Raw genomic sequence first — 13,730 nt, forward strand, 5'->3', positions numbered from 1 at the left:
TCTATTTGGCCTATTCGGCTCTATTCGACTCTATTCGAGTCTATTCGACCCTACTCTTTCCTACTCTATTCTTTTCCTTCTATTCTGTTCTAATCTCTTCTAGTCTACTCTACTCTATTCTATTCCACCCTCCCCTCCCCTTCTCTAATCTAGACGTTTGGATTGGATTGGATGCATTGAACGGGATTCGACGTGATTAAGCTTGAATCAGCTCGATTCGATTCGATTCGATTTGGCTCTATTCGGCTCGTTTTGGCTTGAATTGCTTCGATTCTGCTCAATTCGGCCTCTTTCGGCCCTATTCTGCTCTATTCGACTCTTCTCTACTCTTTTCGTCTCTATTTGACTCCATTCTATTTATTCCACACCATTCTACACTATTCTGCTCTACTCTATCCTACACCACTCTAATTTACTCGAGTCGATTAGACGTGATTCCTCTCATTTCGACTCCATTCGGCTCTATTCAGCCGTATTCGAGTCTACCCTATTGTACACTAGCCTATTCTATCGTACTCTAGTCTACTCCTCTCTATTTTCTTTATTCTTCCTATTCTGTTCTGTTCTATTCTACTCTATTCTACCCTACCCTATGCTACCCAACTCTAATCTATTCTAATCCATTTGATTGGATTCAACCCATTTGGACACGATTCGGCTCAGTTTGGCTCTATTTAGCTCTGTTCGAATCTATTCTACTCTACTCTGTTTCCCTCTACGCTACTCTAGCCTACTGTTTTCTGTGTTCGTTCTGTACTGTTCTGTTCTCTTCTATTCTCTTCTGTTTTATTCTATGCTACTCTGCTCTATTCCACCCTGCCATACCCAAACCTCCCCTACTCTAATCTGTTCAATTCGGTTCCATGAATTTGGACACGATTCAGGTCGAATTGGTTCGATTCATGTCCGTTCGGCTCCATCTGGCTCGAAGAGTGTCGATTCAGCTGGGTTCGGCTCCATTCGGCTCCATTAGGCTCGATTTGCTGGATTTGGCTCAATTCAGCTCGATTCGGCCCTCTTCGGCCCTCTTCAGCACTATTCGGCTCTTTTCGACTCTTTTCGACTCCATTCGATTGCGTTGCACAGCATTCTACTCCACTCAAGACTATTTTACTCTACCCTACCCTAATTGACTGGAATTGGTTCGAGGGGATTCAACGCGATTTGCCTTGTTTCTTCTCCATTTGGCTCGATTCGACTCTATTCGACTCTGTTCTACTCTACACTATTCTGCTCTGCTCTAACCTTTTGGCCTCGATTCTCTTGTATTCTTTTTATTCTCTTTTACTGTGTTCAATTCTCTTCTACTCTATTTTAACCAACCCTACTCTAATCTATTCCACTGGATTCGATTCCACGCATTTCGATGCGATTCGGCTCCAAACGGCTCCGTTGCACTCCATTCATCCCTCTTGGGCTCCAATCGGTTCGATTCAGTTCTAACCGGCTCCATTTCGTCCTGGTCAGCTCTATTCAGCTTGAATAGGCTCTATTCAACTCTATATGGCTCTATGAGTCTCCTCAACTCTATTATCTCTTTTCAACTCCATTCTACACCATTCTACTCCATCCGACTGTATTCTTCTCTATTCTATTGTCTTGTACTCTACCCTTCTCTAGTCTATTCTAATCGATTCGGTTTGATTGGACTTGAATGGATGGGATTCAATGCAACTCAACGGGATTCGACGCGATCCACCATGATTCCGCGGGATTCGGCACCATTCATCTTGATTTCTATCACGTTGGGTCTTTTGGGCTCTATTTTGCTCTAGTCGGCAAGATTCAACTCTATTCTTCTAGACTCTGCACTACTCGACCCTATTCTATTCTTTCAGTTCTCTTCTATCCTGTTCTGTTCTACTGCATTTTGGTCTATCCTACCCTACTCTAACTTAGCCTGCGGTAATCTGTTCTATTCTATTCAACAGACTTGAACGGGATTCGGCCTGATTCAGGTCATATCGGCTCGAATCAGCTCCTTTTTGTGCGAATTCAACTCGATTCGGTTGGACTTGGCCCTTTTCCTCTCTATTCGGCTCGTTTCGGCAGGATTTGACTCGATTTGACTCTAGTCTACTCTTCTCTATTCTTTCTGTTCTATTCTAATCTATTCTTTTCTACCCTACCCTACCCTCATCTCTCCTGCCCTACACTAAACTATTTGATTGGATTCGACACTTTTCAACGCGATTCGACATGATTCTTCTCGATTCACCTCGAATTTGGTGGATTCGGCTGCATTCAGCTCTGTTTGGCTCTATTCAACTCTATTGGACTCTATTCTACCGTACTCGTCTCTACTTCATTCGATTCGATTCTTTCTCTTGTGTTCTGTTCTAGTCTAACCCCTCCTACTCTACCCTCCTCTACTCTAATCGATTCGATTCGATTCAATGCCTTTCAAGGCGATTCCATGGGATTAGGCTTGAATTGGCTTGATTTAGCTCTCTTTGGCTTGAATCGGGTCAATTTGGCTCGATTCTGCTCGATTCAGCATCATTAGGCTCGATCCAAACTTATCCGGCCCTGTTCAGCTCTATTCAACTCTTTTCTACTTTATTCGTCTCTATTTGGCTCATTCGACTCCATTCCACACCATTCTACTCTGTTCGACTCCATTCTACACTATTCTATTCTCTTCTCCCCCACCCTACTCTAATCTATTCGATTCATTGAGATTTGTCTCATTTCCTCTCCATTCGACTCGATTCAGCTCGAATTGGATCTATTCATCTCTATTCTGCACTACTCGACTCTGACTAGTCTACTCTACTCCACTCTACTCCATTCTACTCTTTGTATTCTCTTCTCTTCTACTCTATGCTTCTCTAGTCTATTCCTCTGTGCCCTACCCTATTGAATCCCAGCCTAACCTACACTACTCTAAGCTGTTCTATTGAATTCGATTGCATTCAGTTCGACCCGATTGGACACAATTGGACGGGATTCGGTGAGATTTCATGAGATTCGATGGGTTTTGGTGGGATTGGATGGACTTCGACGAGATTCGATGCAATAGGATGCGATTAGGTGCGATTTGGCTCGATCTAGCTTGGCTCATTTTCTTGGTCTCTATTGGGCTCATTCCAGCTCCATTCGGCTCCATTCAGCTCGAATCTGGTCGATTGGACTTGATTGGGCTCGATTGGGCTCGACTCAGCCCTATATGTCCCTATTCGGTGCTATTCCGCTCTATTCAACTCTTTTCTAGTCTATTCATCTCGGTTTGACTGCATTTGACTCCATTCCACACCATTCTACGCTCTTCTAGTCGACAGAACCCTATCCCGCCCTAGTCTTTCCTCATCTAGTCTCTTCTTTTCGATTCTCTTGTATTGGATTCTCGTTTTCTCTTTTCTCTATTCCATCCTATGCTACTCTACCATACCCTACACGAAACTAACCTATCCTGACTTATCCTCTTCTATTCTATTGGATTCTGTTTTCTCTGTTCTACCGTATGCTACCCTACCTTATGACACCCTACTGTACCATACCCTACCATAGGGGTACTCAATAAGGGTACTAGTTTGGAAAAGGGACTAACCTAAGGCAAGGGTACTAGTTCAGGCTACTAGTTAGGGCCACTGTACTAGTTAAGAGTACTAGTTAGTGGACGGGTACTAGTTAAGGCTACTAGGAAGGCAAGGTAAAAGTGAAGGCTACTACTTCAGGCAAGAGGATTAGTTTAGGCTACTAGTTGATGCAAGGGTACAAGTTCATACTACTAGTTAAGGCCAGGGTACTAGTTAAGGCAACTGGTTACGGAAAGGGTAGTAGTTATGGGTAGCGATACGGCCAGGGTTCTAGTTAAGACTACGAGTTAATGCCAGGGTACTAGTTAAGGGTACTAGTTAAGGCTACCAGTGAAGGCCAGGGTCTTAGTTAAGCCTACTGGAGAAGGCCAGGGTACTAGTTAAGGCAAGGCTACTAGTTAAGGGAAGGCTACTAGTTCAGGATACTAGCTAGGGGCACTGTACTAGTTAAGAGTACTTGCTAAGGCACGAGTACTAATTCAGGCCACTAATTAAGGCAAGAGTACTAGTTAAGGCTACTATTTCATGCAAGTTTACAAGTTGATACTTCTAGTTAAGGCCAGGGTATTAGTTCAGGCACCTGGTAAAGGCAAGGGTAGTCGTTATGGATAGCGATAAGGCCAGGGTACTAATTAAGATTACTAGTTAATGCCAGGGTACTAGTTGAGGCAAGGGTACTAGTGACGGCCAGGGTACTAGTTAAAGCTGGGCTACTAGTCCATGCAAGGCTACTCCTTAAGGGTACTAGTTAAGGTTTGGCTACTAGTTAAGAGTAGTAGTAAGGCAAGGGTAGACGTTAAGACTGTTCCTTAAGGCAAGGCGACTAGTGAAGGGTACTAGTTACGACAAGGCTTCTAGTTCCGAATACTAGTTAGGGCCACTTTACTAGTTCAGAGTACTAGTTAAGGCTACTAGTAAGGCAAGGAACGAGTTAAGGCCACTACTTCAGGCAAGAGTACTAGTGTTGTCTACTAGTCGATGCAAGGGTACATGTTAATACTACTGGCTAAGTCCAGGCGGCTATTTAAGGCAACTGGTTAAGGCAAGGGTAGTAGTTATGGGTCCTGATAAGGCCAGGGTACTAGTTCAGACTACTAGTTAATGCAAGGGTACTAGTTAAGGGTACTTGTTGAGGCAAGGGTAGCCATTAAGACTATTCCTTAAGGCAAGGTTCCTAGTTAAGGGGACTAGTTAGGACACGGCTACCAGTTCAGGATACTAGTTGGCTCACTGTACTAGTTAAGAGTACTAGTAAAGGCACGGGTGCTAGTTAAGGCAAGGTACAAATTAAGGCCACTGCTTAAGGCAAGAGTACTAGTTAAGGCTACTAGTTGATGCAAGATTACAAGTGAATACTACTTGTTAAGGCCAGGGTACTAGTGAAGGCAACTGGTTACGGCAAGGGTAGTAGTTCTGGGTACTGATACGGCCAGGGTACTAGTTCAGACTACTAGTGAATGCGAGGGTACTAGTTAAGGGTACTAGTTAAGGCTGCCAGTGAAGGCCAGGGTCTTAGTTAAGGCTACTGGAGAAAGCCAGGGTACCAGTTAAGGCAAGGCTACTAGTTAAGGGTACTAGTTTAGAGAAGGCTACTAGTTCAGGATACTAGTTAGGGGCACTGTACTAGTTAAGAGTACTAGCTAAGGCACGAGTACTAGTTCAGGCCACTACTTAAGGCAAGAGTACTAGTTAAGGCTACTAGTTGATGCAAGAATACAAGTGAATACTACTAGTTAAGGCCAGGGTACTAGTTAAGGCAACTGGTTACAGCAAGGGTAGTAGTTCTGGGTACTGATACGGGCAGTTTACTAGTTAAGACTAAAAGTTAATGCGAGGGTACTAGTTAAGGGCACTAGTTAAGGCTGCCAGTGAAGGCCAGGGTCTTAGTTAAGGCTACTGGAGAAGGCCAGGGTACTATTTTAGGCAACGCTACTAGTTAAGGGTACTAGTTTAGAGAAGGCTATTAGTTCAGGATACTAGTTAGGGGCACTGTACTAGTTAAGAGTACTAGCTAAGGCACGAGTACTAGTTCAGGCCACTACTTAAGGCAAGAGTACTAGTTAAGGCTACTCTTTGATGCAAGTTTACAAGTTGATACTTCTAGTTAAGGCCAGGGTACTAGTTAAGGCAACTGGTTAAGGCAAGGGTAGTAGTTATGGGTAGCGATAAGGCCAGGGTACTAGTTCAGACTACTAGTTAATGCCAGGGTACTAGTTGAGGCAATGGTACTAGTTAAGGCTGGGCTACTAGTCCTTGCAAGGCTACTACTTAAGGGTACTAGTTAAGGTTTGGATACTAGTTAAGAGTACTAGTAAGGCCAGGGTAGACATTAAGACTGTTCCTTAAGTCAAGGGGACTAGTTAAGGGTACTAGTTACGACAAGGCTTCTTGTTCAGAATACATGTTAGGGCCACTGTACTAGTTAAGAGTCCTAGTTAAGGCCACCAGTTCAGGCAAGAGTACTAGTTAAGTCTACTCGTCGATGCAAGGGTACATGTTAATCCTACTGGCTAACTCCAGGCTGCTAGTTAAGGCAAGTGGTTAAGGCAAGGGTAGTAGTTATGGGTCCTGATAAGGCCAGGGTACTAGTTCAGACTACTAGTTAATGCAAGGGTACTAGTTAAGGGTACTTGTTGAGGCAAGGGTAGCCATTAAGACTATTCCTTAAGGCAAGGTTCCTAGTTAAGGGGACTAGTTAGGACACGGCTACCAGTTCAGGATACTAGTTGGCTCACTGTACTAGTTAAGAGTACTAGTAAAGGCACGGGTGCTAGTTAAGGCTGCTAGTTAAGGCAGGGTACAAATTAAGGCCACTGCTTAAGGCAAGAGTACTAGTTAAGGCTACTAGTTGATGCAAGATTACAAGCGAATACTACTAGTTAAGGCCAGGGTACTAGTTAAGACTACTAGTTAAGGCCAGGGTACTAGTTAAGGGTACTTGTTGAGGCGAGGGTAGCCATTAAGACTATTCCGTAAGCTAAGGCCCCTAATTAAGGGTACTAGTTAGGACAAGGCTACCAGTTCAGGATACTAGTTAGGGGCACTGTACTAGTTGAGAGTATTAGTAAAGGCACGGGTGCTAGTTAAGGCTGCTAGTAAAGGCAAGAGTACTAGCTAAGGCTACAAGTTGATGCAAGATTACAAGCGAATACTACTAGTTAAGGCCAGGGTACTAGTGAAGGCAACTGGTTACGGCAAGGGTGGTAGTTCTGGGTACTGATACGGCCAGGGTACTAGTTCAGACTACTAGTGAATGCGAGGGTACTAGTTAAGGGCACTAGTTAAGGCTGCCAGTGAAGGCCAGGGTCTTAGTTAAGGCTACTGGAGAAGGCCAGGGTACTAGTGAAGGCAAGGCTACTAGTTAAGGGTACTAGTTTAGAGAAGGCTACTAGTTCAGGATACTAGTTAGGGGCACTGTACTAGTTAAGAGTACTAGCTAAGGCACGAGTACTAGTTCAGGCCACTACTTCAGGCAAGAGTACTAGTTAAGGCTACTCTTTGATGCAAGTTTACAAGTTGATACTTCTAGTTAAGGCCAGGGTACTAGTTAAGGCAACTGGTTAAGGCAAGGGTACTAGTGAAGGCAAGGCTACTAGTTAGGGGTAGTAGTTAAGGCTTGGCTACCTGTTAAGGGTACTAGTAAGGCAAGGGCAGACATTAAGGCTATTACCTAAAGCAAGGCTACTAGTTCAGGGGACCAATTCAGACAAGGCTACTAGTTCAGGCTACTCGTTATGGCCGCTGTACTAGTTAAGAGTACTAGTTAAGGCACAGGTACTAGTTAAGGATACTAGTTAAGGCAAGGTACAAGTGAAGGCTACTACTAAAGGCAAGACGACTAGTTTAGGCTACCAGTTGATTCAAGGGTACAAGTGAATACTACTAGTTAAGACCAGGGTACCAGTTAAGGCAGCTGGTTAAGGCCAGGGTAGGACTTATGGGGACTGAGAAGGCCAGGTACTAGTTAAGACTACTAGTTAATGCGAGGGTACTGGTTAAGAGTACTAGTTGAGGCAAGGCTACTAGTGAAGGCCAGGGTACTAGTGAAGGCTACTGGTGAAGGCCAGGGTCCTAGTTAAGGCAGGGCTACTAGTTCAGGGTACTAGTAAGGCAAGCGTAGACATTAAGACTATTACTTAAGGCAAGGCTACTAGTTAAGGGGAGTAGTTCAGACAAGGCTACTAGTTCAGGATACTAGTTAAGGCAAGGGGAGTAGTTCAGATTGAGAATTTAGGGGACTTGTCAGGGCAAGGGTACTCTTCAAGGCTAGTTGTCTAGCCTACTGATCTATACCACTAGTCTGACTGGTCCAGCTGTCTTGTCTAGGCTACTACTCTAGACTTCTCTTGTCTACTCTACTCTAGTCTACTTTCGTCTACCCTATCAAAAACCACCCTACCCTACCTAACCTTTTCGAATCTATTCAATTGGATTCGATTCAAAGCATTTCAATGGGATTGGACGCGATGATGCTTGAATCGGCTCATTCGGCACCATCAGCTCGATTCAGCTCGATTTGGCTTGAATCGCTTCGATTCAGCTTGTTTCAACTCAATTCGACTTGGTTCAGCCTTATTCGGCTCGATTCGACTCTTTTCTACTCTAGTTTTCTCTATGCAACTCCATTCGACTCGATTCTACTCTATTCTCTTCTACCCTACCCTACCCTACTCTAATCTATTCTAATGGATTCGATTGGACGCTATTCGGCGCGATTCATCACGTTTTGTTTCCATTGGGCTCGATTCGGCTGGAATTGGCTCTATTCAGCTCTGTTCTGCACTATTTCACTCTATTCGACTCTACTCTTCTCTACTCTTCTCTGCTCTACCGTACTGTGCTATATTCTCTTCCTTCTATTATGTACTGTTCTATTCTGTTCTGTTCTACCCTCCCAGCCGCTCCCCTCCCCTTCTCTAATCTTTGATTCTGTTCGAGTCATCGCATTTTCACGCCATTCGACCCGATTAGGCTTGAATCAGATCAATTCGCTTCGAATCGGTTCGATTGGGCTCCATTTTGCTCCATTCAGCTCCAATGGCATCGATTCTGCTGGATTCTGCTCGATTAGGCCTTCTTTGGCCCTATTCGGCCCAACTATGCTCTATTCGACTCTTTTCTACTCTATTCGTCTCTAGTCGGCTCCGTTCTAATCCATTCCACACCATTCTGCACTATTCTCCTCTATTCTCGTCTACCCTTCCCTACCCTAATCTATTCGAATGGATTCGATTTGACCTGATTCGAAGCGATTCAACGCGATTCATCTTGTTTTGTCTCCATTCGCCTCAATTCGGCTATGTTCTGCACTATCTGACTCTTTTCTCCTCTATTCTATTCTGCTGGATTCTTTCTGTTCTGTTCTGTCCTCTCCTATTCTGTTGGACTCTGTTCTATCCTACCCTACCCAAGCCTACTGCACCCCACCCAAACCCACCCTACTTGAATCTATTTGGTTCAATTCGATTCACTTCGACGCGATTGGACAGGATTCGACGGGATTCGACAAGGTCCGAAGGCATTTGACGGGATTCAAAGAGATTAGACGAGATTCCATACGATTCGACGTGATTCAGCAGAATTCTAGGAGATTGGACGCAATTCGAAGGTATTTGACGTGATGGGACGTGATTCGTCGTGATTCGACGACATTGGATGCAATCCGATGCGATACGAAGCGATTCGACCCGGTCCGACACAAAACGATGTGATCTGATGCGATTCGACGTGATTCGATGTGATTCGACGCTATTCAGTGACAGTCGGCGTGATTCTGCTTGATTCAGCTCGATTAGGTGCGAATCGGCTCTATATGGCTCCTTTACGTCTCTATTCGGCTCCATTCAGCTCTGTTTTCTCTATTCGTCTCTATTTGGCCTATTCGGCTCTATTCGACTCTATTCGAGTCTATTCGACCCTACTCTTTCCTACTCTATTCTTTTCCTTCTATTCTGTTCTAATCTCTTCTAGTCTACTCTACTCTATTCTATTCCACCCTCCCCTCCCCTTCTCTAATCTAGACGTTTGGATTGGATTGGATGCATTGAACGGGATTCGACGTGATTAAGCTTGAATCAGCTCGATTCGATTCGATTCGATTTGGCTCTATTCGGCTCGTTTTGGCTTGAATTGCTTCGATTCTGCTCAATTCGGCCTCTTTCGGCCCTATTCTGCTCTATTCGACTCTTCTCTACTCTTTTCGTCTCTATTTGACTCCATTCTATTTATTCCACACCATTCTACACTATTCTGCTCTACTCTATCCTACACCACTCTAATTTACTCGAGTCGATTAGACGTGATTCCTCTCATTTCGACTCCATTCGGCTCTATTCAGCCGTATTCGAGTCTACCCTATTGTACACTAGCCTATTCTATCGTACTCTAGTCTACTCCTCTCTATTTTCTTTATTCTTCCTATTCTGTTCTGTTCTATTCTACTCTATTCTACCCTACCCTATGCTACCCAACTCTAATCTATTCTAATCCATTTGATTGGATTCAACCCATTTGGACACGATTCGGCTCAGTTTGGCTCTATTTAGCTCTGTTCGAATCTATTCTACTCTACTCTGTTTCCCTCTACGCTACTCTAGCCTACTGTTTTCTGTGTTCGTTCTGTACTGTTCTGTTCTCTTCTATTCTCTTCTGTTTTATTCTATGCTACTCTGCTCTATTCCACCCTGCCATACCCAAACCTCCCCTACTCTAATCTGTTCAATTCGGTTCCATGAATTTGGACACGATTCAGGTCGAATTGGTTCGATTCATGTCCGTTCGGCTCCATCTGGCTCGAAGAGTGTCGATTCAGCTGGGTTCGGCTCCATTCGGCTCCATTAGGCTCGATTTGCTGGATTTGGCTCAATTCAGCTCGATTCGGCCCTCTTCGGCCCTCTTCAGCACTATTCGGCTCTTTTCGACTCTTTTCGACTCCATTCGATTGCGTTGCACAGCATTCTACTCCACTCAAGACTATTTTACTCTACCCTACCCTAATTGACTGGAATTGGTTCGAGGGGATTCAACGCGATTTGCCTTGTTTCTTCTCCATTTGGCTCGATTCGACTCTATTCGACTCTGTTCTACTCTACACTATTCTGCTCTGCTCTAACCTTTTGGCCTCGATTCTCTTGTATTCTTTTTATTCTCTTTTACTGTGTTCAATTCTCTTCTACTCTATTTTAACCAACCCTACTCTAATCTATTCCACTGGATTCGATTCCACGCATTTCGATGCGATTCGGCTCCAAACGGCTCCGTTGCACTCCATTCATCCCTCTTGGGCTCCAATCGGTTCGATTCAGTTCTAACCGGCTCCATTTCGTCCTGGTCAGCTCTATTCAGCTTGAATAGGCTCTATTCAACTCTATATGGCTCTATGAGTCTCCTCAACTCTATTATCTCTTTTCAACTCCATTCTACACCATTCTACTCCATCCGACTGTATTCTTCTCTATTCTATTGTCTTGTACTCTACCCTTCTCTAGTCTATTCTAATCGATTCGGTTTGATTGGACTTGAATGGATGGGATTCAATGCAACTCAACGGGATTCGACGCGATCCACCATGATTCCGCGGGATTCGGCACCATTCATCTTGATTTCTATCACGTTGGGTCTTTTGGGCTCTATTTTGCTCTAGTCGGCAAGATTCAACTCTATTCTTCTAGACTCTGCACTACTCGACCCTATTCTATTCTTTCAGTTCTCTTCTATCCTGTTCTGTTCTACTGCATTTTGGTCTATCCTACCCTACTCTAACTTAGCCTGCGGTAATCTGTTCTATTCTATTCAACAGACTTGAACGGGATTCGGCCTGATTCAGGTCATATCGGCTCGAATCAGCTCCTTTTTGTGCGAATTCAACTCGATTCGGTTGGACTTGGCCCTTTTCCTCTCTATTCGGCTCGTTTCGGCAGGATTTGACTCGATTTGACTCTAGTCTACTCTTCTCTATTCTTTCTGTTCTATTCTAATCTATTCTTTTCTACCCTACCCTACCCTCATCTCTCCTGCCCTACACTAAACTATTTGATTGGATTCGACACTTTTCAACGCGATTCGACATGATTCTTCTCGATTCACCTCGAATTTGGTGGATTCGGCTGCATTCAGCTCTGTTTGGCTCTATTCAACTCTATTGGACTCTATTCTACCGTACTCGTCTCTACTTCATTCGATTCGATTCTTTCTCTTGTGTTCTGTTCTAGTCTAACCCCTCCTACTCTACCCTCCTCTACTCTAATCGATTCGATTCGATTCAATGCCTTTCAAGGCGATTCCATGGGATTAGGCTTGAATTGGCTTGATTTAGCTCTCTTTGGCTTGAATCGGGTCAATTTGGCTCGATTCTGCTCGATTCAGCATCATTAGGCTCGATCCAAACTTATCCGGCCCTGTTCAGCTCTATTCAACTCTTTTCTACTTTATTCGTCTCTATTTGGCTCATTCGACTCCATTCCACACCATTCTACTCTGTTCGACTCCATTCTACACTATTCTATTCTCTTCTCCCCCACCCTACTCTAATCTATTCGATTCATTGAGATTTGTCTCATTTCCTCTCCATTCGACTCGATTCAGCTCGAATTGGATCTATTCATCTCTATTCTGCACTACTCGACTCTGACTAGTCTACTCTACTCCACTCTACTCCATTCTACTCTTTGTATTCTCTTCTCTTCTACTCTATGCTTCTCTAGTCTATTCCTCTGTGCCCTACCCTATTGAATCCCAGCCTAACCTACACTACTCTAAGCTGTTCTATTGCATTCGATTGCATTCAGTTCGACCCGATTGGACACAATTGGACGGGATTCGGTGAGATTTCATGAGATTCGATGGGTTTTGGTGGGATTGGATGGACTTCGACGAGATTCGATGCAATAGGATGCGATTAGGTGCGATTTGGCTCGATCTAGCTTGGCTCATTTTCTTGGTCTCTATTGGGCTCATTCCAGCTCCATTCGGCTCCATTCAGCTCGAATCTGGTCGATTGGACTTGATTGGGCTCGATTGGGCTCGACTCAGCCCTATATGTCCCTATTCGGTGCTATTCCGCTCTATTCAACTCTTTTCTAGTCTATTCATCTCGGTTTGACTGCATTTGACTCCATTCCACACCATTCTACGCTCTTCTAGTCGACAGAACCCTATCCCGCCCTAGTCTTTCCTCATCTAGTCTCTTCTTTTCGATTCTCTTGTATTGGATTCTCGTTTTCTCTTTTCTCTATTCCATCCTATGCTACTCTACCATACCCTACACGAAACTAACCTATCCTGACTTATCCTCTTCTATTCTATTGGATTCTGTTTTCTCTGTTCTACCGTATGCTACCCTACCTTATGACACCCTACTGTACCATACCCTACCATAGGGGTACTCAATAAGGGTACTAGTTTGGAAAAGGGACTAACCTAAGGCAAGGGTACTAGTTCAGGCTACTAGTTAGGGCCACTGTACTAGTTAAGAGTACTAGTTAGTGGACGGGTACTAGTTAAGGCTACTAGGAAGGCAAGGTAAAAGTGAAGGCTACTACTTCAGGCAAGAGGATTAGTTTAGGCTACTAGTTGATGCAAGGGTACAAGTTCATACTACTAGTTAAGGCCAGGGTACTAGTTAAGGCAACTGGTTACGGAAAGGGTAGTAGTTATGGGTAGCGATACGGCCAGGGTTCTAGTTAAGACTACGAGTTAATGCCAGGGTACTAGTTAAGGGTACTAGTTAAGGCTACCAGTGAAGGCCAGGGTCTTAGTTAAGCCTACTGGAGAAGGCCAGGGTACTAGTTAAGGCAAGGCTACTAGTTAAGGGAAGGCTACTAGTTCAGGATACTAGCTAGGGGCACTGTACTAGTTAAGAGTACTTGCTAAGGCACGAGTACTAATTCAGGCCACTAATTAAGGCAAGAGTACTAGTTAAGGCTACTATTTCATGCAAGTTTACAAGTTGATACTTCTAGTTAAGGCCAGGGTATTAGTTCAGGCACCTGGTAAAGGCAAGGGTAGTCGTTATGGATAGCGATAAGGCCAGGGTACTAATTAAGATTACTAGTTAATGCCAGGGTACTAGTTGAGGCAAGGGTACTAGTGACGGCCAGGGTACTAGTTAAAGCTGGGCTACTAGTCCATGCAAGGCTACTCCTTAAGGGTACTAGTTAAGGTTTGGCTACTAGTTAAGAGTAGTAGTAAGGC

The sequence above is a fragment of the Loxodonta africana genome (genome assembly GCF_030014295.1).
Source record: "Loxodonta africana isolate mLoxAfr1 chromosome 26 unlocalized genomic scaffold, mLoxAfr1.hap2 SUPER_26_unloc_1, whole genome shotgun sequence".
NCBI classification, from domain to species: domain Eukaryota; kingdom Metazoa; phylum Chordata; class Mammalia; order Proboscidea; family Elephantidae; genus Loxodonta; species Loxodonta africana.